The sequence below is a fragment of the Thunnus thynnus genome, chromosome 14, assembly GCF_963924715.1.
Source record: "Thunnus thynnus chromosome 14, fThuThy2.1, whole genome shotgun sequence".
NCBI lineage: Eukaryota > Metazoa > Chordata > Actinopteri > Scombriformes > Scombridae > Thunnus > Thunnus thynnus.
In genome coordinates this window covers 4,356,570-4,384,268 of record NC_089530.1, presented here as the reverse complement: position 1 = coordinate 4,384,268, position 27,699 = coordinate 4,356,570, and the positions used below count along the sequence as shown (strand labels likewise).

General features: G+C 38.5%; 1 long non-coding RNA gene across 1 annotated transcript; it reads left to right on the top strand.

Annotated features, from left to right (window-relative positions):
• Positions 1-1,856: 1,856 nt before the first annotated feature.
• LOC137197624 (uncharacterized) lies at positions 1,857-3,619 on the top strand. Its single transcript, XR_010931487.1, has 3 exons — positions 1,857-2,449; positions 2,734-2,778; positions 3,372-3,619. It is a non-coding gene; the product is annotated as an uncharacterized lncRNA (long non-coding RNA).
• The last annotated feature ends 24,080 nt before the right edge of the window (positions 3,620-27,699 follow it).

Genomic DNA, 27,699 nt, shown 5'->3' with positions numbered 1-27,699 from the left:
CCATAACATAATACAGCTATGATAAAGTGTAATGAGAGTAGATAGTAAACACTGACGCTGTTAACAATGACATTAAATTATGATGGATTACATGCATGCATCATTTCCTATGAATCTCTTGTGTGTGTGAAGACTATTTGAATCCAGTGTGGGAATGACGGACTCAGCCACTAACAATTAAAGCTACAACATAGGGAGGTGATTATGGAGTCAGCTCAGTCTCAGTATTAATGATTGCACACAGAAGGATTCACAAATGTATTTCGGGATTTATATATAAATGACTCTCCACAAAAATATTTTTCTATGCACACAAAAATATTTATTGTACATAAAAGTAAAAAAATAAAATATCTGTAGCCAATCAGATGTCTCCTTCCTTTTCAGCCAATCACATGAGTGTAGATTCAAGGGTATAATTTCATGTGATCACATAGTGTTACATCTGTGCAGTCTGCAATTATGAACAGGAGGATGGACATCAAACTAAACCATGAACTAACTACATCCAGGTGCCCAGAGGGCAGAGGTCAACCTCAACATGGTGTCTGGTAATGGCTCTCTGTCAGTGATAAGTGTCTTGGCGTGCATGATTAAATATGATTTAAGTTATAGATGCTTGCTACATTAGTGATGTGGCATCATGAATGTATTATGTGTGGTATTTAACACTAGCGTTAGCTAACAAGTTAGCCATATAATGCTAGTAGACAACCTAGGATCATTAGCTATCCAGCCATAATATGATCCTAGTAACTTAACCAACAAAAAAAACAAAAAAACAACAAAACCTTATGGGTAACTCACTTGTAAATAGCTTACCTGTTAAATATATGCAGTAAAATAAGTTGCTAGCAAACCATAATAAGTAAATATGTAACTAGCTTGCGACACATTGATCACACAGCAGTTTTGATTCGCTAACATTATATATACAGTAGCTGACCATAGCCATATGTACAGTGCTGACTATATGAAATGGTTAATGGAGCGAGCTACAATAGTTAGAGCATCAGTAAATAATGACAGCTTCTTAGCTTGCCAATTCACCAACCTTGCATTGGTAATGTAGTTATTCAAGAACTGCTGATAAGTTCATATTTGACATTAACATTAGCTAGAGAGTGAATATAATTGCCTTTTAAAATATTTTGAAGTTGTCATGTTGTGTGCTGTCATCTTAGCCAGCAGCTAACAAACAGTCATTGTCCAATTGATAGACTGTATATAAAGATGGACGTCATGACAGCTCCCCAAAAGTGAAGCCAAAACATTGCAATTGCCCCCTGGTGGCTGGCTGCAGTATAGGTCATAAATCCCGCCCCCTCCATGTTAGTGGATGGGACATGGGCCAAACTAAAAAATCAAAGTACACGTCAAATAAATTTTTCCCAAAGATGGTTTATGTCATTTCAGGTGGTTCTTATCATGCTGATGTTTGTCCAAGTGCTCATTTTTCTTATGTTTGTTTTTAATTAGTTATTTGATGATAGAGGAAGGGGGTCTGACATCATGATTGACAGCTGTGACAGCCTCTCTAAAACCTCTGTCAAGCCGTGGAACAGCTGAGGGGGTGTCTTCCGCGAGCCATCATCCCACCACCTGCCTCTACTGCGCAGACTCTGGCTCCAAATGACGTCACACAAGCAAGATGGCGACTCCCGGAAATAAGATATTTTGGCTTCACGTCTGCATAGTGGTAGGAAGTGGATGACGTGTCGTCCATATTTATATACAGTCTATGGTCCGATCCATGTTTGTCATGTTTTATTCATTTATTTATTCCCAAGGAATCACTGACGCGTGACATCCTTCAGAGATTGCATGATTGGCTGGTACACATCTTAGAGAGACAATTTCTTGACATTGAAGGGTTACAGTTTGTGTGCGGTCAGGATTTAGTTTTATTAAGTACTCTAGGTGACATAGTGGATGTAGGTGAGGATATACTGTCTGCACTGACAGATCTGAATACTGTTATCCAGCAGGTGAGAAAGAATGAACAGACATTTGTAACTGGATTTGAAAAGATGTTCTCGTGGGCGTCCGTGATTGACAGTGTCAGTAGAGACTCTCACACATCTTATTGAACTTGGGCTGCCATCAAATTGCATCGCCAGACTCCTTAGTCTAGAGCAACGCTATTTAGGCGGGTGGTCGAAAACAATATCTGCCTCATACAGAGGCTGGAGTGACGATGAATTAGATTCATTGATGACAGCAATTAAGAGCACAATGCCTGATGCTGGGTACATTGTAGTCTGAGGTGCTCCACTTGCACAGGGACACAGAGTGCAATGGGACTGAGTGTATGCATCCATGCATCATGTGGACAGTGTTGGTGTGCTCTCCAGGATGACCTGTCTGGGATGTGTGGTGAGGAGAACATACATGGTTCCTTCCTACCGAAGTACATAGTGCACATTGACACCAATCACAAGCTTATCAGGTATGTCTGCATGCTATCTGTATGTAAACTGTAAACTTTTTTTCAATGTCTAGTACTGTGTATCTTGTATTTTGTGTATTGCATCACACCATTGTCTATCATTGACAGAACATAGCAACCAGAATAGTACTTTGCATTGAACGTCATTGAATTAGAGCACCATGAACTGATTTTGTTCTGCTTACATTCCCCCAGATATTGTATCCTGAGAGCTATGCTGTTAGACATGTTATGTCTTGTGTTTGGGAGTTACGTCTAATCTTGTCTGATTTGTTTTTACTCAGGTACAACTTTGATATCTTTGGGGAATAGATGGCTATTCAAGGAAGGTAAGACTTTTCACTGTGAAGGACCGACAACTGCAAAATGTTGCTGAACATCCCCATTTAAGCAGGGAGGATGTATTACTCCTTATAAGCTTCAGTTTATATTCTGTACAAACAGGTTATGTTCCTCAGATAAAAAATATAACTTGTACATAGTGACATTTTGCTTCTTTTGCTTTTCTCTCATACGCCTGTGACCTACCCTTTTCCATCGCTGAGGAGAAGCAAATTTTTTTTGTTGACAGGATGACAGCAGTTCCTGTCCCATCCTATGTTAACTTTGAGGCTGTGCTTTTAACCTTTAACAACTTTCCTGTCAAGTGTCCATCTATCCTTTTCAGCGAGCTTTGACTCACAACTATTCCTCATTGGCAATGCAGTTTATCAGCGCTGAACCTCTGCTTTCATGATTTCTCATGTCATGAGACTCATCTGAGCTGTCATGAGATCCCATTATACATTGAATGATTCAGTATTTTCTTGCTGTTGCACCTGTCATTTGAGCATTGATTGTTTTGGTCCCTACAGAACTTTGTCAAGGAAAACTGATTCATCAAAGTACCAAATTGTTCTTCTATTTGTGCTTGTATGTGTAGATTATGTACCTGAAGGTAGCAGACAACAACCGGTCCAACGGCCACTTTACCTTCTTCAATGAAGCTATGAATGAGCATGGGTTTCCACTGAGGTATTCATCTTATTTCAAATGTAATTATCAGTGTGATTGCAGATCTATGCATAGAATTTAGATGCTCCCCTCAAATAGCTGCATCAGTTAAAAAAAACATTTGGACTTAACTTATTATTGAGACAGCTCTTTCATCGCAAATATTGCTTTGCTCTACTTTACATAACATGGGCTACTATTAAGTCATTTTTGTCTCTGACATGAATGAACTTTAACCTCACCCATAGGCCTACATGAGCGTATGAATGAGTTTACTATTATTATGCCTCCAGTTGCCTACAAATTCACAAAGAAATGAATACAAGCTGTGGAATCTCTCTTCACCTTGGTTTAGTCATTCAACTTAGTCTCATCCAGCAAGAGCCCTTCGCCACACTCGTTTTTAAAAGGAAATGTACATTTCAAGTGATATTACTTTTAATATCTCCTCTCAATAGGGCTAGAAACTCCACATAGCCAACTGTACCTCTAAAATTTAAGTGTTTCTTGTGTCATACGGTGACTAATACCATCAATATTACAGAAAGAAAAATGTGTTTTTGCATAGCTTCCCATTACAATTAACAATGAAAGGCTTACATTTTGCCAAGAAGGGACAATGTTATGTGAAAACTTGAAACAAAAGACAATATTTTGTTGCAGAAACATCTTAAACTTTATTTGGAGTAATAAAGCAAAGCAAACTAATAGCCTACCATAACATCATCCTTAAAGTGAAGCATGGAGTAGGGATCATCATGATTTGTAGTCGTTTTGTTGCCCCTGGGCCTGAGCAACCATTACTCACTGAGAAAACAAAGCACTCAATTGTATAAAAATAATTTTTACAAGTTTACGTTTCAGGGTAGCTGTCAGTCATCTGATGCTCAATAGAACACATGCAGTACAGGAAACATTTGGTTGAGATCAGCGTTGAAAAATAAGAACAATGAGTTACTAAAACCAAAGGTTCAGTTTCTTTTTCCAACCTGACTTTGAATGTTCAAGCAATTAATTCAATAAATACACCAAAACATGCAGTTGTTTTTATGTTAGTATTTCAGGCAGATTTAGCTTGTCCATTATTGTGACTTTGAAGAATATCAGACCATATTTTATGACTAAATTATGCAAAAATGCAGGGAAATCCAAGGGGTTCACTTACTATTCCTTGGCACTGTACCTAAAACAAATGGATGTAGATCATTTTGGAATTGAACCCCTCATGTGTTTGTGATGCTTGAACTACAAAGATTTCAATTCTGCATAATTATGTCCTTGATGAGGCATACAATTCATATTTTATTTTCAGTGAAAGGAGATCATGGAGGAGAAAATGTAGCAGAATTAATGTTCTCAGTTCGTGGAACTGACATTAACAGGTTTGTTGCGGGAAAAGCGCACACAATCTACTAGTGTTCATTTTGTCAGCTATTTTTAAAAAAATGTAGTATCAGTCTTAGTTCTGTGTCAAATGTCCTTGTTAGTTTTTATCATATTTAGTCAACCGTATCCTCTTTCCTTTAGTCAAGTTTTAGTTGACTAAAAGTCTGAGCATTTTAGTCTTATCTTAGTCAAAGAAAACCGGAACTATTTTATGGTATCAATTTAAGAAATACATCCAGACATGGATCATGTTCTGATTTGCATATTTATTTTAAACCAACACAATTCAAAAAACTGGGGCCCAATACTCTCTTTAAAACAATGACAGTTGTACAGACAATAAAATGTTTTTAAACCAATTTTTTGGTTGCCCAAAGTACAAACTTATCTTTCTCTTCTGAACAATGGAAATAAAAGTACTTATCCTAATAAAATTGAAAAGAATACTGTACACACACCAATTGCAATCTGCTTGCATTACAAAATAAAAATAAATAGATCTGAGGTCAGTGATAACAAGAAAATAAAAAAAAGTGCCACATGGACTTAATAATGACATAAGGTTAGAAAATTGCTATCTAGCAATCTAGTTCACATGGCATCAATAGCAGAGTATTAACAAGGCAAGTTTTGCTAGAATAACAACCATGATAAGGAAAGGTAACGTTACACACTGCTATTTTAATCAATACAGCTGTCTACATGTGCCGTGTAATGGCTTATGTTTCAATCGCACTATATACACATTAACGTGACCTGGAGTCTATATTGCTCTACTTTATGCGTGTAACTACAGTCATTGTGTATTGGGCTCTGAGTGCTTCCACAACGTGGTGATCTACACTAAGCACTGCATCTGAATGCCACCAGTGTTGATACACAGACAGAGCACTGCTAATGTGCTGCTCAGGCTACGCCTCCTGTGAGTCTATAGTATTCTGTCTCTTATTTTTTGTCAATGAAAATAAGGAGAGATTTTGGTAAAGTTTTTACTACATTTTAGTCTTGTCTTTTTTCATCAACATTATTGCAAGTAGTCAGTTAGTGTTTAATGACATTGGCCCGTCTCATCATCGTCTTGTCTTAGTCACGTAAAAAAAGGTTGTTGACGAACATATTTAGTTTTGTTAACGAAATTTACATCACAGTCAACAGTGAGTTAAAACTCATTTTGGAAGCTTTAAGATAATTATTCTTAAGATTCCCTTTAACAAACCTCCATAAGAAATTATAAGAACAGACAACTCCTTCACAAAGAAGAAAATGAGAAATTCTCAGAAATTTACTGGCCATGATCATGAACATTTTAAAGCAGAAATTAACTTTTAAAACTCACTTCATGATGTTGTGTACTCACTCCCATCTCAGTCAGTTGATTCTTTTAAAAGGAATACAACATCCAGTTAGAAATATCGCCACTGATGCAATGGTTGGGGCAAAGCGAACAGTTCCTCAAAGGATCTTAAAGTACATGTCATGAAAAATGTAAGTACTTGTTATGAAAAATGTCTTTTTTCTTTTTCCAAATACAGAATTTTGCAAGAATTTTGGTGTGATGTGTTCATGAGTGTTACAGGTGTGTATTACAACACCCTGCACTCTTGAGGACCAACACTTCCTCAACATCAGCAACATCCTGCACATGTTCTGCTGCCACTACGTTTTCCTGCCATGCATCCAGGCCAGTCTGGATGTCTTCAGTGAGGAGTGAGCCAACCATCCCATCAGGACAGAGCAAAACCTGACACCAAACAAGTTGTGGCAGTTGGGCCAGGCCCTGAATCCTGTTGCAGATCTTGATGCTGATACTGCGGTAAATTATGCATTTGTTAAAATGTCTCATCACAATCTCTTGTTGATCCTTAATCAACAAAAAAGCCAGAGTGACCATATATCTCAACACTGTCCAGTATGTTGAGAACTTACCTGAGGCAAGATAATTATTACCCGTTAAGTGTGTCATATGATTTCAATTCTTTGCCACTGATGGAGTCCGGAGCCTGAGCCTTATGTCCATTTAGTTCTTGGAAAGCCTCCTCCACTTCCCTTTTTAGCAAAGTGTCCTCTGGTGTCTGTAATTTCTGCTGTCCATCACTGCCCTAGGCTGTTAATCCACCAAGTATGGATGTTCTCAACCGTTCAGCCTGCATGAGTTTCTAAAGACTGAAGCTAATAGCACAGAATTCCACTGCTGTGCTCAAACTTATTTACTACTAGCTGCTTTTGTAATATTTATTATTTAGCTTGGATTAGGACACATCTAGCCATGTTAACAAAAAGTTGTTATCATAAGCAGTACACAGGCATAAGACGAACACCAAACCAACTCCCACATTTCTATCTCGAAAGCTTTAAGGAAGAGAAGCCGCTTGAGAATCGGGTGGAATAAGAATGAAAATAAAACTTCAGAAACTAAAGTGTGTCAGTGTACAAGTGCACTAAGTGCATATATGAACAGGAATCGCTTTTAGAATGTTGTAATTTTAAAAGGGACTAAATGTAAGACCTTGCTGAAATTTGCACCTACACAAGCCCAAAGCCTTAACTGATGGAACCAAGGGCCATCATCAAGTCCTGGTGGAACATCTTGTAGGTCTGTTAGTGGCCGAGAAGCATGTGAGAGCCACAGGGTAAGTTGAGGTTACAACCTCAACAATGTGGTTTCTTGTCGGCAGCACCCACCTGACCAGCAGCTCCCACCTGACCCAGAACCTCATGAGGTCACGCAACAACTCTGGTGACACTATGGAAAATTTTATGTATGTGACACCTCATTTCACCTCATTTCATCAAAACTTGAAATTGAGCACATAAAACTTACATACACCAAATGCCAGGACCTTCGGTTCCACGATTGTCAATATACTAAAATATCACATACACCATGCATAGATTAATATCTGTATCCCAAATTGTGTGCATATTATTTTTGCAACAGAACTGCCATCTCTTCAGCTGCTCTACACTTCCTCCTTTTATCCATTCATAGCTGTCCCACCCAAACAACTAGGTGAAAATTGAGATGAGAAATACAAGAGGAAATAAGATGAGCATTATCTTCCTCTATGAATTTCCTAAAAAATCCAGTGACAAGACTGACTTTTTCCAGTGGAGCTGGGTCATCCTCATCCTTATCACTGTCACATTTGGGTTGTGGCCAGTGAATGTTCTGGATCACAGTCTACAGGGGATCAAATACAAACATGTTTCATTTTAAGATTGAAAGACTTGTTAGATGTTGCAGAACGATCTTAAATCGTACAGCATTGTTTTTTAGATCTACACACCTGTAATGGAGACCTAACAAATGAAATTACACAAAGTCTTTGCAAACAAATCCCAGCAATAACATAAATCCAATGAAGACAAAAGGCAGCTTACCTGGGAGTTAAGCTTCTCATTTGACTTCCATGGGAAAATTATGGGGTGGACATCTGGCCTATCTGAAAGAAGCGGCCAGATTCCTGTTTCTTTAAGGCCTTTCCGGATCTGTTTAATAGGCTGCCTAATATGGTGAAGTATCTGAAAACAGAACTGACAGGACAGAAGGCAACATTTACACTGAGGTACTACTTTATTGGACAGACACCACATGTACAGATGCCGCATGAGTCTCATGTCCAACCTCCAATATACATCCAAATTGGTTAGACTGTCATGTTACCATTATATTGTTTGAATAAGGATATTTATAAAATGATTACAGCAGTTCCTAGAACAGCCAGTCATGATTGGTGGAGGTTGGAACAGGGAGAAACCAGGACAGGCAAAGATCAGTCACACTGGTGGTTTCTGCAGTAAGTTCTACATTCTTGAGCTAAAACAGGTACACACTGACAAAAAGGGGAAAGAATTTAAGAATTACATGCAAAGTTATCTCTGGGCAATCCACAAAAAGGCAAAAGGTACAATATAAACAGCCAACATCTGGATTAAATCACAGGGACACAAAAGGCTTTGGAAATCACGTCTTGCCAAACAGCCCAGCACTGACCCATGAACTGAATGTATTTGATGATGCGTGAGATGACAAACACATGTAGCATTGTGGTGCATTTGGTGTATGGCATGCCAACTTTTAACTGCGTTACTCACAAAACCAATTGTTTCACGATGGTCAAGATCAGGACAGTCCTGCAGAGTCAGAGCTGATGCTGCAGTGTTGGTACTCCCACCAGTCAACAGAGTCACCACGGGCAAACTGAGTCCTGAGAAACCGAAACCACCATGCACGAAGGAATGGCCTATCATCCCACCTGCAATCTCAAACACGCTGCTTTCCTGAAGCGCAGCAGCTGCAGAAGGAACCCGATGTTCTTTTTCCCCTTCAAAATGGGTTATAAGAGCAGAGGGGCCTTAATAAAAAAGGAGAAAATGTATTAAACATCGTGTAACGCCATCACATCAATGTAGGTCAAGCAACATTGAGCAATCTGTTTCAAAACATGCACAGTTGAACATATGATCACAGTTGGTGTCTTTGGAGGTTTATTTAGATTAAACTGCAATAAGTGGTTTATTTAAATTAAGCTGAGTGTTTATATGTCAATACTACTCCCTCATTTGATGAAATCAATGTCAAAGAAATATACTACAATTAATAGAGCAATTAAACATGTTTTAACATGAAAAGATAATGGATGACACATCAACCCTTTCTGGAAGTGTGTCAACATATGCACCTACTCTCTCTCTATGCATGGCCATTGACAAAACATGCTGGTAGATGCCTTGGCCGACTACTGCATATCCTTGAAAAGATGACCTCTGATGAAAAGTACAAGCAGCCAGATGATATCCAATATACAGTTACTAAGACACAGCATGGCTATTGTGCCACCATCTTTTGAGCTTCCACTACAATAATGAATGCAACAAGTTCTGTCTTCTGTGGATTAAAGAACATGCACTCAACTCCAATTGTGCAACTAAGAAAAAAACAGTCAAAATTCATTCCAGATAATAACTACCTATAATGAAACACTGTTTAGTAATACCGCTCAGCTTGCACTTGAATGGAGCTCAGAGAAGTGAGCCCAGTTAACATTATTCATTTCATAGAATGACATCAATGAACAGTCCTGTTCTTCTTCTGCATCAAACATTTAGAGTAACCGAAAGAGGCATGGACATTCAGATTTAGGGTTCAGTAGTTCTTCTCGAAACAATTGATATGCTTTTTGGGGGTCTACCTCATTCGCCCATGCTGAAAATGTAAAATGTAAAAAAGTGGTTGGTGCAAAGGAAATTCCAAATTGTATACTCATATCAGCTTCCATTCCAGAGTCAATAAATTTGTTGTATCGACAGTGATATTTTGGAAGCCCTGCATTTTAAAGCAATATATTAAAGGTAGGTATTTGAAATAAATATTCCTTTTTGACATTACTGGATCAAAGTTCTTGCAGCAACATTTCTTTTGGGGTTCACTGTTTTGTAACAGTGTTTGTGAGTAGAAACTTTCTCAAACCATTTATAACCAAAAAATGGTCCAGTTTCAAACTACTCCATAGCAGTAATGGTTGAATGGTAATGGTGGAACAAGAGCATTCACAGCACATGACAATATTCTAATTAGTTGTGACAGTCTTCACACATGTTCTTCACCTCACTCAAAATATGTCTTTACCTTCTATATTTTACCTGACTCAATTAGTCATAAACTTCTTCTACAACACTACATGTGCTTGCATTGGATGGAAGGACATCAATTGAGTATGATGCCAGACAGATTGCACAAACCTGCAAAAAAACAAATGTAAATACTTTTAAAACAGACCAAATTATTATAAGAAAAGTGTCATGGTTTATTAACCTCTCTCAGACATGTAATATTCGCTAGCTACAGAAAATATAATTCTATGATCAAAGATGAGTACATATAGTGCGTGTGTCCTGGTACAAAAAGTCAGTTTGGTGAGATGTGTTATACCCCACCTATTTATACACCTCAAAGCATCACGTCATTATGTACTGAAACATCTGCTACCCTGCTTCCCATGGTGAATAAAGAATAAGGCTTTATTACTGAATTGCAAAGTAACACAAAAGACAGCATTGACTACCTCCAAAGAATGTCCCATCCCTGTGGCAGGTGGGACTGGCTGCTCAATAACTGGGCAGTCTTTATCAAGAAAAATCCCAGATTCACTCTCCTAAAAAAAAAAAGAAAAAAGAAAGAGAGCTAGGGCTATAGACTTTGAAACACTCATTTGTACAAACTAACAATTTACATATTTATTTGAGAAATGAGAGAAATGTTGTAATAAGAGCTTACAGTTAATGTGCCATTGCAACCCTCCACATGTAATGGCAACAGCTGTAAAGGCATTTGACTGCCACTTGTAATGCAGTTTGACTGTGGCATCTTGGTGATCTCTGCTGAATCATAAGGAAGTGGTTCAGTAGAAAGCTGCTCCTGTAGTGGAACAACTAATACTAAGTTTTTGCCATTGTTGAACACTGATTTAAGGAGCCTTGTGGAGTACCCCTCAGACTCAGTTGGAATTATGGGCAACTTGTGACGACCACTACCACCTATTTTAAAATGGAAAGAGGTCAAGTGTCATTTAAAACCTTGCAATCATATATACATTAAAATCAGGCTAAGTTATACTTTGTCAGGCAAACTTTCAAGTACTTAAGTACTGTCCTCTACAACTTGAAGAGTGATGTGAATGGTAATCCAAAGTAGGATGTCACATGACACATCTCTGGAGCTTTGAATGTGAAAAACATTAACAGCCATATTTTTCATCATTGGAAATTGAGAAAAATACCACCTGTAGAATTGAAAAACATCCAGTCTTCTTTTAAGGTCTTCAGTTTAGGAAATTCCTCTTCAAGTAGAGCCACAGTCTTTAAAACAGAGTGAAATAAGATTCACTATTCAGAAAGCGATTAACATTTTTTAAAGCATTCTACAATATTGTATACTATATGATTACCTCACTGTGTTTCAAGTGGTCTGGTAGACTTAGCATCCTCCTCCCAAGTTTTAGCCCTCTGGAGCCCTTTGGTGTGAATTGACTGGGTCCTGAAAGGACATAATGTTTATATGAAAGTCTGCCATAATGCAAGGGGCAGGAGTTGAGTATCGTCTTTTTCCTCGTGGCTGATCAGTTCAGTAATGTTACAGCCACCATGCTTGTGATGTTCTGGACACCGATATTCAATGCTTCAGAAAAAATGAATCACTGGCAGTAAAGTGAAGATGTGTAACTTAATAGACAATACAGGACACTAAGCTATATCTACATACCGAAATCTTTGTTGGACTGACAGTGATTAATCTTTTCTGAAGCATTAAAATATTGGTGCCAGTCTTTCACAATTCAAGAACATTTAATGACTTATGACAATTGGTAACAATTCGTAACAAGCTAAACATGTTATGTTTCACTTACACTTGGAGCGCCACTATCAGACGCCATGTTGAAGTTGACCTCTGACCTCTGGGCACCTGGATGTAGTTAGTTCATGTGTTAGTATGATGTCCATCCTCCTGTTAATAATTGCAGACTGCGCAGATGTATCACTGTATAATCACATTAAATCATACCCTTCAAATCTACACTCATCTGATTGGCTACAGATAATTCCCTGTTGAAAAAAATACATTTGTGGATCGAGTCTCAAAAAACCCATGCACAAATGCAGTAAAGTTCACAACTGACAAGCAGTTTGTAAGTGCAGCTTCAACAGTTTGTAAATGAATATCACAACATCCAAATATGTTTTTGATGGAAATTGCAAATACTTTTAAATACATATATTTGTGGAATTCTACTATATATATTGAAAACAAGAAATAATCTTGTGCATCAGAAATACATTTATGAAACTTTTTTTTTTTTACACTTTTTTTGGACTGAATCCGTCTGTGCATTCATTAATATTGAGACTGATCTGTCCTTATAGATGATTACTGAATGTAAGTATAATGAGCTATTGCAGAAGAAATGCAAAACATACATATTATCAAAAATAGGATTCGATCTCATGAATTTTTTAAGAATTATAACTTAAAGTGTTAAAGGAAAAATGTATTTATTTTATAACATTACACATAAAACCTAATATTTAACTATATTTTTATTTGTATAAAACGTTAATGTTTTGACTTTTAGCTACCTTTGACTCAAGCAAAACATTTTTGTACTTTTTCCACTTTCACTTTTCATTTTAGTTTGGAATTAGCAGAACTAGAATACCTAGAGTCTCAAAAGTGTAGTAATACAAATGTGTGTGTGTGACAGAAGGGACAAAGAAGCGTTGCAGGCTATGTAATGCTCTGGCTCTCTGCTGGCTGTGATGTTGTGGACAGAGCCGTGAAGAGGCTCCCAGGCAGCGCACCGTGTCACCATCACTCGCCATCACACACAGACCTCTCTTTCTCCTCCTCCTCCCACTCGTCCTTGCCTCCTCTGTTTTAAGGAGGTGAACAACAAGTGGAGAGAAAAGAAAGAGGTTTGCGTGCATAATTGTGTTGTTGTCATGTAGTCACAATTTGGATAAGTTGGGAGCAGGCAACTGTAAAGTGAGTAAACAACAAGGGAGTTGAGTGGAAGACACCAACAGATCAAACTGGAAAAAAATGAGCAGGGATGGGTGGAACAGAGGTGTGAGAAGAAAACGGGAAAGGTACTGCATGAATACAAGTGAAATTAATATGATCTGCTAACAAAAACTATACAATATAACATCTGGAAAGAAACCTGAACCTGAGAGCTGACTGCAGACATACTGGATATAAAATTGAACTTTTCATTTACAAAACAGTTGGGAAAGTGCCATCACACAATTTCTATTACAACATTTATTTACCTGATATATAACCAAAATTGATATTTTGATTATTTGAAAGTGGATTTGATGTCCTCCATCAGTTACATTGAAATTGCTTTAGGAGGGGATCTCTTTGTGGTAATGTGGACAGGAGGAACATGTACAGCAAACAAAAACTCTCCTTTAGTGAATGAATGAATGACATTTGTATTATTGTGTCATGCATACAACTGTATGCCCAGCCCGCATGGGCTTACAAAACACCATAAATTCCAACAAGCCAGGACCAGAGTACAGCGTATATATTGTAAAAAGAAAATCTTTCACCTTCAAATCTAGAGACCATCATTAAATAGTAAAGACATCCTAATTTACTGTCAGAAGCTTTCCATATATTACTGAAAATCTAAGTAAATACTAATTAAACAACTATCTTGCCTTCTTTTCCAAGCTTTTGAGATAAAATTAGCAAACTTAAATACATCAAAATTGAACAGCCATTCCAGTTTTTGCTCATCTGAGTTGTTTAGTAGTTGTTGGAATGAATAGATGAAAATCAGATTAATCAGATCAAATTGTTACAATGGAAGAACAGACAACAGCAAGACTTAGACATCACAGCCATGTTAACACTTCTGTGAGGCTGTACTTAGGTACTGTTGTGTTTTGACCTCAGAGTGAATGTCAGCATACTAACATGCCCAAAATGAAAGCAGGCCATGTTTACTATAAATGATGCTTAGGTTAGCATGTTGCATTTAGCATGCTAATTAGCACTTAACACAAACACAGCTGAGGATGATGGGAATGTTGTTAGTTATGCAAGTATTTGGTCATAAACCAGAAAGAAAATTTGACCTGATAAAGGCATTAGATGAAAAGTTAAGGCATCACCAAAGTGATTACAATTAATTCTGTAGGAAACATGAGGGTCTGTACCAAGTTTTATGTAAGTCCATCCAATACTTTTTGAGCCAGACCATTGCATCGACTTGGACATATTTTACTGGATCAGTGGAACTTTGATCTGTTGGTGGCGCTAGAGGTGGAGTTGGGGGATAAACAAAGTCTTGATAATTTATCCTCTGGAAACCATGAATTTCTGAACAAAATTTAATGGAAATTCATCCAATATTTGAGATACTTCAACTTTGAAAAAAGTGGTGGACCAACTGACTGGCTGAAATTGCATCCACTAGCAGGTTTCAAACAAGTTCTCCAGCTGTAGGCGCTCGATCAAGTAAAATATCTTTAGAAACTACAATTACAAAAGTACAAAAATCTCTATTGAGTGCTTAGAGGTTCACAGAAGAAGTTCACAGAGGTTGCAAAAACAAACAATTGTCATTCAGTCTTTACATCTCACTCAGCAGAGCTTTATCATATTCCTAAATCCTAACCCAACCTCTTATTACCAGGCAACTGTCCTCTCTTCGGAGGATTTCCTTCATCTTTCTATCCCTGTGTGGACATTTCAGTTCATACATCCTCATCCTCAGAGAAGTCCAACACACACATGCACACGCACACACACTTAAACCCAGTCCTGCGGGTGTATTGCCGGGTGAGGCAGAGATGTCGCTCCTTCCATCTCTCTCTGGTGTGAGTGTGTCCAGTCCTCCAGGGGGAATCCCATCCTTCTTAATCCTATTAGTGGTGGAACTCACGGATTGGCGGTCTACTCCTCTGGACCTGTCCACAGTCATTATCCTGACCTCCACTCCATAGCCATCTCCATCCCTCTACATTTCTAACTCATACCTCTTTCTCTTTTTTCTTTTGTGTATTTCCCTCCCTTACCCACCCAGCCATTTTCTTCCTTGTGTTTTCTTAGTTTGTACCTTATTCTAAATGGTTATCATATTAGTATCAAAACTAGTTTGAGTGAAATTTTTTGAAGTGAAGGTTTGAAGGCCAATACTCAGAGAAAAAAGAAAAAGAATATTTGATGGGCATGTTTTTCCTGGGTAATTTTGTCCGGTGGGTGAGCTCACTATGAGAAAACATTGAACAGATGTTTGTTTTAACAGAAAGCACTCACTTGTGGAATGGTTTAAATCCCCAAGTCCCTCAGCCACTGCCACACATGTAACCGGGCAGAACCTGTGAATTAGCTTCCAGACTAATTGTGCCAGCATTTTAAGATTTCTGCCTTCGTGGACTGGAGAAAAGTTTGCTTAAAGAAATCTCTACCAGGGTTTGAACAGTTTAATTTTAAAATTTGATACTGTTGACCTGAGCTATGTTTGAGGTGTCCTGATGTGCGAATTGAACAGACAATATACCATACCTATACCAGCCAATCAGAAATTAAACATCATTATATTGATTCAACTGTAGTCTGAAGATCACATAACAATGCCACAGCTGTGCCTGCAAAAATCTGTCATCAACGACCCAGGGTTTGAGCCTGTTTCACATTCCTTCTCATTTGGCAGAGAAAGAAATAATGAAACAAAGAAAGGCAAGAAGGAAAGAAAGTAAGGTTCCCTGCTGACAGGTTGACACCAAGGCTAAGGCATTTTGATACTCTAGAGGGTATTAGAAACACTTATTTGCAATCTGGCACTTGGATTTCTATGATGTAGCCATACACATGGTATATATTACTGAGTAATTTCCTACTTGATCAGCCTTGCGAAAGCCTGCACAGAGCTCCGCTTATTACATCTGTGATATTGCCAGGAGATGTAGAAACCTTAACTGTCAAATAATCAACCTATAGAGCTGTTCAAACTGAGACCTAAAAACTTAAAAAGAAAAACACGATGCAAACTGAATGAAATGAAACTCAGAAACTGCTTCATACACAAGACACATTGCTAATACGTACAAGATAAATAAATAGGAAGTAGTGTAAATAAAAGGAGGCTGATTCATGTGGCAGCAAAGAAGCAGTGTGATTTGCCCACTGCTAATAGTTAAAAAGTGAGCCCTTTTTCTTTGGAGGTGTATAGTGTACACCTGTATGAATATGATTGGATATTACTAGTCAGTCTATTATTTTCTTGATTAACTGTTTGGTCTATGAAATGTTACAAAATTGTGAAAAATATTTGCTTTGCAATTTTTCAGAACTTTCTGTGTTGCGTTCAATTTGCTAGTTTTGTCCGACCAACAGTCCAGATCCTAAAGATTTTCAAATGACTATACTATGACTAAAATATAAAAGATATATGAGCTCTCTAAGACCTATTTTCATGGGAGTTTTACATTCTACTAACTCATCATGACAAAAGTGATTGGATGTCAGACTTCTTGAAGAAAAACAATCAATTAGACTTGGGAGAGCCTCATGTACACACCTTTCCTTCACACCTGAAGGTTTAGGCAGCACTGAGAGTGGCCAACAGTTTGGATGTTTTTTCATCAAGTGTATGTGAGTGTGCACGAGTGTGTGTGTGTGTATGTGTGTGTGTGTGTGGTTGGAGGTCCTTTCCTGTCACTTCAATGTTCTTTACCTGCTGGAGGAGATGATGATCGGTCCCCTGTGCTCTGCTCTGAGCCTGGTGGATGACAGGATCTAACAGAGCTGATAAACACAGACGCCCCACAACCCGGTTGGCCTCGGCCCTGACAGTGACTGAACTGGCCTCAAATCGCCTTTGACAGGGAGCAGTGTCAACACACCTACAACACATACACACACACACAAGCCTGGAGTAAGCACACAAAAGCACACACTCATATGAAACCATATATGCTCAAAAACATATTCAATTCCTACCACAACACACTCAATGACAAGTTTATAGTTAAGTATGAAGCAAGCTCAAAATGAAAAGCATGGACACTTGGAAAGCATGCAAACACACTTTCTCCCTGTCACACACACACACACACACACACACACACATACAAAAGCTCAGCATGTCCAAACCTATTCTAGCAGAAGTGACATCACCTCAAAGACATGACTGTCACTTCACCTGCAAACACATGAGGGTGATTCGTGGCAAACACCAACATGAATACGGTCCACGTGGCGTCAGGTCGGTAACTGACCGCCTCCACCTCCACAGGGGTTGAAATGCAGCCCAGAGCAGAGACAATGATCTCAGAGCAGCTCATCACACAGCGGGGCAACAAAATGACACTGCCCTGGGTGAAAGGTAGGACCTTGTCAGGCTGAAGATAGGAAGGTGAACTGGCAGCAGACAAAAAAAGTGTAAGCTGATATTAATTGGGCTTTCTGGACACTTAGTCATATAAGCAGGCATTCAGGTGAGTCAGCCCACCTCATATGGTGCCACTGAATTTTCTCCATATGATACCATACTACTACAGTATTTACTGGAGAATTAGTCAGTGGTGGAAATCCTTTTTCAGAGGCTTATTGTCCTTTCTCATAGTGTGTATTGAATATTTCACATTTATATTGAAGATTGGCATAAAATATACTATAGCTCATAGTACACTATGCTGTAAAACAGAGATTGTTGGCTTCTACGACTACACTGTAGTGTTTCAGCAACATTTTTTAGTCATCCACCTCACGCATCTGACAGAACAGCATGCTCTTCCATTTGAATTAATACGGCTATCTAAACCTGTCACTCACTTTTCACTCACACTTTATGTGTTACTGTGACTCCAGAGCATTTTTACGTGCTACATGCATGTGTATTGGGGTATGAGCGCTGCCAAAACACGTCTGAGCCCACAGCAGTACTGGGGATAAACACATCTAGTGTAGACACTGTAAGGGAATATCAATAGACTGTAAAAAAAATTGTTAAAATTCTTTCTTCCCCTATGGCTGGTGATAATTGTAACATAATTGAAGCACCTACACTTAACACTTGTGTGTGTGTGTGTGTGTGTGTGTGTGTGAGTGAGTGTGAATGTGAGTGTTAATGGGTGAATGAGCAGCAGAAACACTGTAAAGCGCTTCGGATAAAAGCGCTAATGCAGCCATTTACCATGATTACTTTTTCAGAAACATTAAGAAAGTAATATAGGGGATTACAAATAAAACATGTTAGGAGTCAGCTGGTTTGCTTTTTTACCAGAAGCTGAATGGAGGGATAATATCATTTCCATCTCTTTCATGCATTTAGGGGAGAGAGTACACATATTAGCTTGGTGCAGAGGCTGGAGGTGACTAGCCTTAGCTAGAAGAGGAGGAAGATGCCCTCTGATATGTCCAAATTGGCCTCATTTATATGTTGTGTAAGGCTACATTCAAGAATGACCTGAGTAATGTTTGAACCCTTCAGTTTAAAGGACAGGGTCCAGGCACCAGGGCTAAGCTGGTCAGTATATCTCTACTGACCGTTAGCTACAATGTGTTGTATGCTAAACCATAATGTCCTGTACTCTATTTTCCATAAAATAAGGAATCAAGTAACGTAACTAATTATTTCTGCTGTAATTGCTTAAGTAATGCAATAAAAAAAAAATCAAATATCAGCTATACACACACACACACACACATACACCTCACTAAACTTTTTTCCCTCCTTATACCTCACACACTTCTTTAAACAAAACTCAACATTCTCCTTTTATCATTGCTCTAATTTTACACCACACGGTTAAAAAAAGTTTCCCCTCTGAAGTCTGCTTTATGTGGCAGCCTGGGGAGTCTGTGTTTTTAATTTTTTTTAACCTAGTCATCTCCGTATGCTCTGTAGGCAGTGGGGACCCGGTCCGTTCGTTTAATGTAGCGCGAGTGTTCTTCGCACAGTGAGATCAAGAGCCAAACGAGCGCAGAGTGAACAAGAGCCCCATGAAAACCTCTCGCCAACTTTAATGGAACGGTTCCCTGCTGAGTACTGAGGACATTGCCAGCACACACACACACACACACCTCAAATCAAGACATTTATCTTCAATGAAGTGAGGGGAGAATTTAAAAAAGATATGGATGCATGCACACACACATACACACTCTGCAAGGGGTAGGCCTCCTTAAGAGTCCACTCAAAGTAATGGTATCAAAGCCATCAATGTGTGAATGATACCAAATGAAATAATGCATATCAAGGTATTTCTTTTTCCATCTGTAATACAGAGGTCATGTGTGAAGTATTTAAGCGTTTAGATGTACTTTAAAAAAAGACAATGATCAGATATTTGAGATGAGACTTGTAAGTATATTAATTTCTTGCAAATGTATGTAAGCTAATTTAAAGATAAGTAAGAGTGTGGTGTGCAAAGGGACATAAAGAGGAATAATGAGTGAGAAGAGGCAGAGGAAATAGAAATAGACAATAGACAGCCACAGGGAGAAGATAAAACGAGACGACTGGATAGCAGAGGATATTATGAAGACATGATGACGAAAGACAGGAAGACAAGTTAAAGAGAGGAGAGGGGAAGGGAGGAGTGGCTTGAGGCTCTATGGTCCAGACAAGAGGTCAAACTTACCTGGTTCCGGTGCAGAGGATTCCTTTGCAGATGTTATGTTAGCGTCATTGTAAAAATTACCCTATTAAATATCATAATGAGAATGTTTCCCTAATGTCAACATAGTTAATGTGTTCAGACTAAACAAATAAGAAAGTTTACTCACTAGGAGTGTATAAGGTTTCCTGGTTTTGCCTCTCAAAACCACAGTGGTCAGAAATGACCAAATGCAAAAACTCCTCTCTGCACAGACAAATCAAGCCTTTGGAGCAAAAAACATGCTGCTGCTAAACTGATGAAGCTGTTGGTCTTTTAATTCTTTGGGTATGATAACAAAACTGGATATTTACCACTGATGTCTACAAGAAAATGGAGCATGTTGCTTGGATTTTCCCTATGGTTCTTACCAACAAAGTAATATCTTGACGACAAATAGTTTTGAATGTACTGATAACTACGGATTAATGAAATGATTAATGCAGTTCCTCTAAAATGAATTTTGATAGATACTAATAAAAATATATAAAAACTATATACGACCTGTGTTAATGTTCAGTGCCAATGCAGAAAGTACAGTAGTGTGTCCTTTATGTAGTAAAGTGGAAAGTAAATGTGGAGGTCAGTGTGGTGGATGGGCATGTAGTGCATCTAACGGAGGGTGAAGTTCATGTCCTGTCTCACAATCCACAATCTTGGAGTTCAAAGTGTTTGATGTGCCTAGCCCTATCCTTAACCATTGTTATTTGACATAACCATGATTTTCCTAACCCTAACCCTAACCCTAACACAACATTGAAAGAACATTTCTTCCTGAGCTTCCCAGGTAGTTTGGAGACTTCTGTAAACAGCAGAATCTTTAGCCAATGAGAACAAAGCCTCTCTTCTTCTACAGCAAGAGAGCTGTTGTAAACATAGTGATGACAAAGATGACCCACCGGAACATAGTGAGTTTTCTTTTAATAGGTACAATATATTGTTCATAAGTTAAATCATTAGGTGGTTCTAGATGTATATTGCTTTATAACAGATTTATAGGAAATATGTTGACACAACAGCACACTCAACATTTGGCAAGTTATCAATGACAGATTCATTGCTGAACAAAAATATTGCTCTTAGCTGACAGGGTGAATTTCTCATTTATTGGCATGGGATGTCATCTTAAAGTCAAATGTACAACAGCATATTAAAAAGCCTGACAGTAAACTGATTTGGCATTATTTTGATGCAGCACAGGTAAGTAAATATTCATCATATTATCCCCTCTTAATTTCCAGCCTTGTCTAAAATCCAGTTTCCATTACTGAAGAGGAACTGGATGGATTCCCAGCTTGCCTCCACCAGGAGGCTTTCTGTCGTGTCCACACCTCCTTGTGGTAACACTTCTTCCAAAACCATGGCCTCCAATCACACACCACCTACTGTGCTATACAACAACACATGCATCCCCTCATATATGACAAATACTCATCTTAACCTGCGAATCTGGTATTCAGTCATTTTATTTTTTTCTTAATTTAGGTTAAAAAAATTAAGCCAATATGGGACAAGGCAATTAAATTATAATGTAGATCAACAATGTATCAAGAGTAAGCCAAGTGTAATTTTCTTTTTAGTTGACCTATCTCAGAATATTATTTCATATATGAAATTGTATGCAGATTCAGAAAGAAATTAACTCCCCCCTAATTTTCATATCTAAAAAATCATAAATTAGAGAAATATTTTATAACTCATATTGATGATTGACATTTTTTACAGTGTACGTCTCCGGCACAGGCCTGGTACGACTCACTGCCAGGCAAGTAATATGACACAGCCCATGTACACAAACACATTCACATAAAATTACAGTGCACAAACACACATGCAAGATTTTGTAGACTTGTGTGTAAAGTTGAAAGCAGCACTTATGGCATGATAATTAACTTGGACTCTTTCTCCGTCACAGTGCCCCCTCCCGCCTCTCATTAATCATTAACACTGTTTGTCTTTCTAACTCTTGGATGAACCACTCTCTGAAAATATGGTCAGAAGTCTCCAACAACTTTTTTGCTTTCCCAGACTGGCAGATGCTGACCATTTGGAGCAACAAAAACAGAAAAACAAACATGAAATCCCTCTTGTAATCCCTTCACTACAGCTCCTACTTTAAACCCAAATAAGCAATATTCACAGCACCTTCTCTCTGTTTCGGTATGGGGAAAACATTTATATTCTTTGCTGGGGTTCAAGTCAGCTGTCTTGTTGTGGCAGTGATCCTCACAGCTAGTCAGGCGAGAGGTGAAAGTTGAAGGCGATGGCATTAATACCTCCCTGCGCCACAGGGTCCAAAGCCCTCCATGACAGCAGGGTAACTTCTAACCCATTGCCTCCCTGGTGTCAGAACATGTTAGCCCCTTTTTCCACTCCTGCATCCTGAAATATTATGCCCTCCAACACAAATGGCCAAATAACTCTGATTTCTCAACAATGGCAGTGTACATATGGCAGCACTTTAAGAGGTTTGAACAGTGACAGTGAGAGAACATTTGTCTCCAGCGACAGAAATGGCCCAGAGCTTCAAAATATGTCTAAGCTAAAAGCCCTCACACACTGGACTGTTTTAAGTTGTTTGGTGTGGAGTGAAAGGCAATATGTAGGCAAACTGACATGCTTTAGCCCCCTGTTTTAAAGAAAAAATTGAAGACTTTTCATGACTTGATTGATCAGAAAATTTAAATTTGCAATTTGGTTCTCAGATAACTTAGCTTTTCCTACACTCTGTCCTGAATTTAATCAGTTAAAATGCCATGGAAACAATACTTGCTTCATCTTTTAGGAAATAATTTGCAAACACAATGCCTCAAAAACTCACAAAATAAATCATGTATAGGCTATGGCGCATCAAAAACTGTCCCGTGTCAACATTCATTTATTCCTGCTGTCATATTATTGACCATGTGAATGGCAATCTGAAGAGGTTTGGTGTAATAGACTTATGGTGCCAGACATTTAGTCATCTGGTGACAACAGTTGTGGGTTAAATGTGGTTTTTAAGGTTAGGTAAGATTGTGGTTTGAGTAAAATGAAGACTAAGATTCTACAGCCATGCTAGCAGCTCTGTGAGGCTGTGCTGTAGCTAAATGCCAACATTGGTATGCTACCTTGCTCGTATGGTGTTCAGCAGGTATGTTTACCATGTTCACTAACTTAGTTTAACATGTTAGCATGCTAACATTCGCCAATTAGCATTACACACAAAGTAAAGTTAAGTCTTAACTAGTTTTGCAGGTTTTTGGCCATAAACTAAAGTACTGGGCATATCAAATTTCATGGCAATCTATCCAACAGTTTTTAACAGACTTCACTCAAAACAACAAAAGTCAACCTCGCAGTGGAGCAAGAGTAAAAGTCAGGGAATAACCAAAATTATTAGGATTTATTGGCTGGGAGCCATGAATGTCAGAACATAGCATAGCATGGCTAAACCTACTCTGTTCAGGTTGGAGAAAGATTGTGGTCTATGTTGACATGTTCATCTCCACCTCCTTCCATGTTTTGTGGCACTAAGTTGTTAAAGACAGATGAGGACAGTCTCCATTTGAGTGAGATTTGATCATCCTCAAAGAAGACATCACACGATTGGCCAAACCTCCAGTTGCTAACTTCTACTCTGTATTTGTATTTTGAATGAACTTCAATTCTCTTTACATCAGTACATTCACTTGATTAAGGTTTTTCCCAAGTCCCTTCTATCCCCCCTGTCTTTCTTTCTTTCCCTCTCTTTAGCTCAGTCCCTGGCTTCCTCTTTCATCTTTTCTCTCCATTCTGCACATTTTTAGCTCTCCTCTCTCTCCCTCTCTATCTGTCTCCAGTCATCCCTGGTAGCCCTCTGTCATCCACTGGCCAAGCTGGGAGTGATGCCAGACTGGCTGAGCCTGGCATCTTGCATGGCCCGCCAGGCTGGGCTTGAATGGAGAGGCAGAAAGGACCTTGGCTAAACTGGCACATGCATCACATTATTACCTTATGCCAAACACTATATCCCTCTAATATAACTAATTCATCTGAGAGAAGGGGGTGATCAGGGGGGACAGCAGGGGAGCCAATCATAGAGAGACAGGCTCACAGATCAACATTAATTGGACCCCTGAATGTTTCTGTCACTTTGTTCCAACTAAAAGAGCAGGCTCAGTGTTGGGCATGTGGTAGTGGTAGTATATTATTTATATTATCTTATATTTATTCTCTGTTATACTCTCCAAATTGGCCATCACAGCCGCTCTTCCTTTCAAACACCAAGAGTCTGTTCTCTCTGCTGTGATCTGTGTTGATGTCCAACAGCCCTAGCACTTCAACTAATTATTTAAAGGGGTACTCCTGCAATTTAGTATTGCACTGACAATGACCTATTTGCTGTTAAGTTATGAAGACTTGTTGATCAAATGTGGAGTGAGCTCAATGAGGACAGGTTTTGGGGCAACACAGGTCCCCAGGAACAGCACCGGGCAGGTGAATTTGGTATTGTTTTCACATTCATCTGGTGAAAAAAGAATGTTTCACTGTGCTCACCTATGAGCATGATTTGTGACATCACAACCAGTTTGGAGACAATCAAGGTCCATTATGTGACTTACACAAGTTTAATGTGTAAACTTGAACCCTGCAGTGCACACACCCTGAGACATCTCACATCCAGCAGTTAAACTTTTGAAATGAAAAATATTTACATATTTATAGATTCTGGATTTTTGAAGTATCATGTCTGGAGGGGATCTTCAACAAAAAAGTCTGACCGCAATTGGTGTCAAGGAAACCAGCTTTTGAGAATTTGTAAGTATGTTAAATAAGAAAGAAGGGGAAAGCTGAGCACTCAACTCTGATGCAATGTTAATCTTCATATTATGTATATTATACTCAACACTTATCTTTATTTAAAGAAATGATATGAAATTGTATAGTTTCTTTAAGGTATCACACAAGCCATAGTTTGTGTTATAGTTGCTTTATGTTGTGGTATCTCTACAGACTCTACCCATAATCTATCACCATTAACGGTACCTATACACTTCTTTTTCTGTAGATTCCAATCAATTACATGTACCTACAATTTCATATGGAGTGTTAGTGACTTTTTTGCAGTTTATTTAATCTTTTTTCTTTTCACTTCAATTTGTTCTCATCATGTAAGGCACTTAGGATTATTATTATACCGCTAAGAAACAGAACAACAGTCAGAAAAGGAGAGAATAGAGTGCAGTATGTCACGTCTGGTAGTGTGTCAGCCCAGCCAACGCCTCCCCACTTACCCCAGACCACATACCAGTCTGGCTAGCCGTCTGTGCCAAGGAGCCCATGCTACTGCATTAAGACTTATCCCTCAAAACTCTGCATGTGTGTCTGTGTGTGCATGAGTGACATTTAGACTCTTCCATTGCCATTTATGTTGGCATCACAGTGTATACCACAGAGGCACAGTGCCTGAGCCAAGTGTTGCTGATGACTCTCTTTATCCATTGCAGTATGTAGGGTTGGTAAAATCACACATACACATGCAGACACAAACATACACGCACACACAGTGCAGCGATTAAGAATAGCCAACTGGCGCAGATGGCTGTAAAAATATATTTGGAGCCATAAGCCTTGAGGACACTGTAATGAAAACTACCCAAGTAAGAAACTCAGAATACTAGAAGAAAATGGCACAGTAACATAGCAATTAATGACCAGTATATTACTATAAGAGGTGGATTTCTTTAAGTTATGAACTGTCAGTTAAAAATACGCTTCCACAATGTACTACAGGGAATAGCAAATTATTTAATTATTCATTCAATCATCATTTAATTAATGCTTAATGCAGTACAGTATTTGAGATTGGGAATGAGAAAATAATAAAATGATGGAAAAAAAACAACATCCATATCTGTTTAAACCTGGAACCATATTTCAAACTGTAGAGAGCATATGGAAACATGGGAATTTATTTATTGTGCACATATCCACATGCTGAACATGTAGTACATATACATACATACATCACAGTCAAAGTTATGAATATGTTTTTTAATTCTCCAGAATAATTCTTCATATACCAACTATACCATGGTTTTAGTTAAGTCCCAAACAGAAGCATAAACGGCTCAGATTAAGTTGCACTAACACCTAACAGGCACTGCTTTTAATTTTGTATATGAAAGTATACATACTTACATGATGTCTCCACCACCGTTCATTATAAGCCTGGTTACACCTCCATATAGTGTATGTATTCTCCCATATAAATATGTTGTATATTACCCATGTGAAGATGTTTTTTCTCAGATAATACTCTGTCACTGCACGTACATTGACTCACATACACTTGAAACAAGTGAGAAAAGTAAAACAATTTTTCAGACTTGTGATGAAATGGTTTTTGAGCTGGGTATTTTGGCAGGGTATATATGTGTGTGTGTCTGTGTGATGGAAAGAGAACATAGCAAAGTAGTAGTGTAGTGCCACAGGGCACCTTAACACCCAGGCCAAAACCAAAGTGAAACAATAATTCCACTCTACTTCTGTTTCTGTCATGTTGAGAAATGTAATTTAAGGCCAGTGAGTTCTGACCCCAAGGCTCTACTGTACACCACGCTTCATCCATGAGCTAAGTGTGTGTGTGTATGTGTGTGAAGGCCATGCAGACCCCAGGTTATTCTCTGTCCCAATGGTGATTTTAGACAGCTGTGTCCCTTACTTCCTCTGCCCTGGAGACACACACACACACACACACACACACACACACACACACACACACACACACAGTTCGAAAACTAAATGACAAGCATGAATTCTCACCTGCATGACACAGCCAAATCATTATAATCTTTGAGATTTTCTTCATATTCCAAATTTCCTTCAGTGTTTAAAATGTAATGAAAAAGAGATTTTAAAAAAAGAAAACTAATGACATTCCCATCAGCCTCAGCTGTAGACTACTTTAGCCGTGTTTGCACTACATGGTACCGGCTCAGCTCATCTCTACTCGACTCGCTTTTGGTACCAGATACTTTTCTGGATTTCGTTTTCCACTGCAGACAGTACCCTCAATGTGAAACTGCCGTGACATCATCTTTTATGCAACACACACAGGAACAATGGAGGATATTGAGGGGATGGTGTTCTCGATTCTCAGTATGTGGCTGTTTGTCACAGCAAGGAGACAAATTTTGTTTCAAAAGAGGCAGAAGGCAGCAAGACAAAAGACTGCTGACAAAAAAACTTTCTTTTTGAACCAAGTAGTCCAGTGAGTAAAAGGAATTGTGGTCGCTATGAATTTTAGTGATGATTCTCTCGGAACAATTGGTGGTCTGCAGTGTTTTCACGTCACCTTTTAGTATCATCTCAGCTCACTTGGAACCTTGACAGAGGTGATACCAAAAAAATGCCAGGTACCAGATACTATCAACAACTTTTGTCCATGGAAAACCAAAAAATAACTGTTCCAAGCAAGTAGAGTCGAGTAGAGTCAAGCAGCATTTATGTTTAGTGCTAATTAGCCAAGGGTAGCATCCTAACATACCAAACTAAGATGGTGAACATGGTAATTATACCTGCTTAATTCAGTAACCTATGTGAACACTGTTTTTGTGAGCATTTTAGCATGCTGACATTACTAAGACCTTTGTGCCTCTTTTCTTATATTAACAGAGGTTGATTACGCATTCTGCTGGATTTAGTGAAGTCACATGATTTATGTCAGTTTTGTG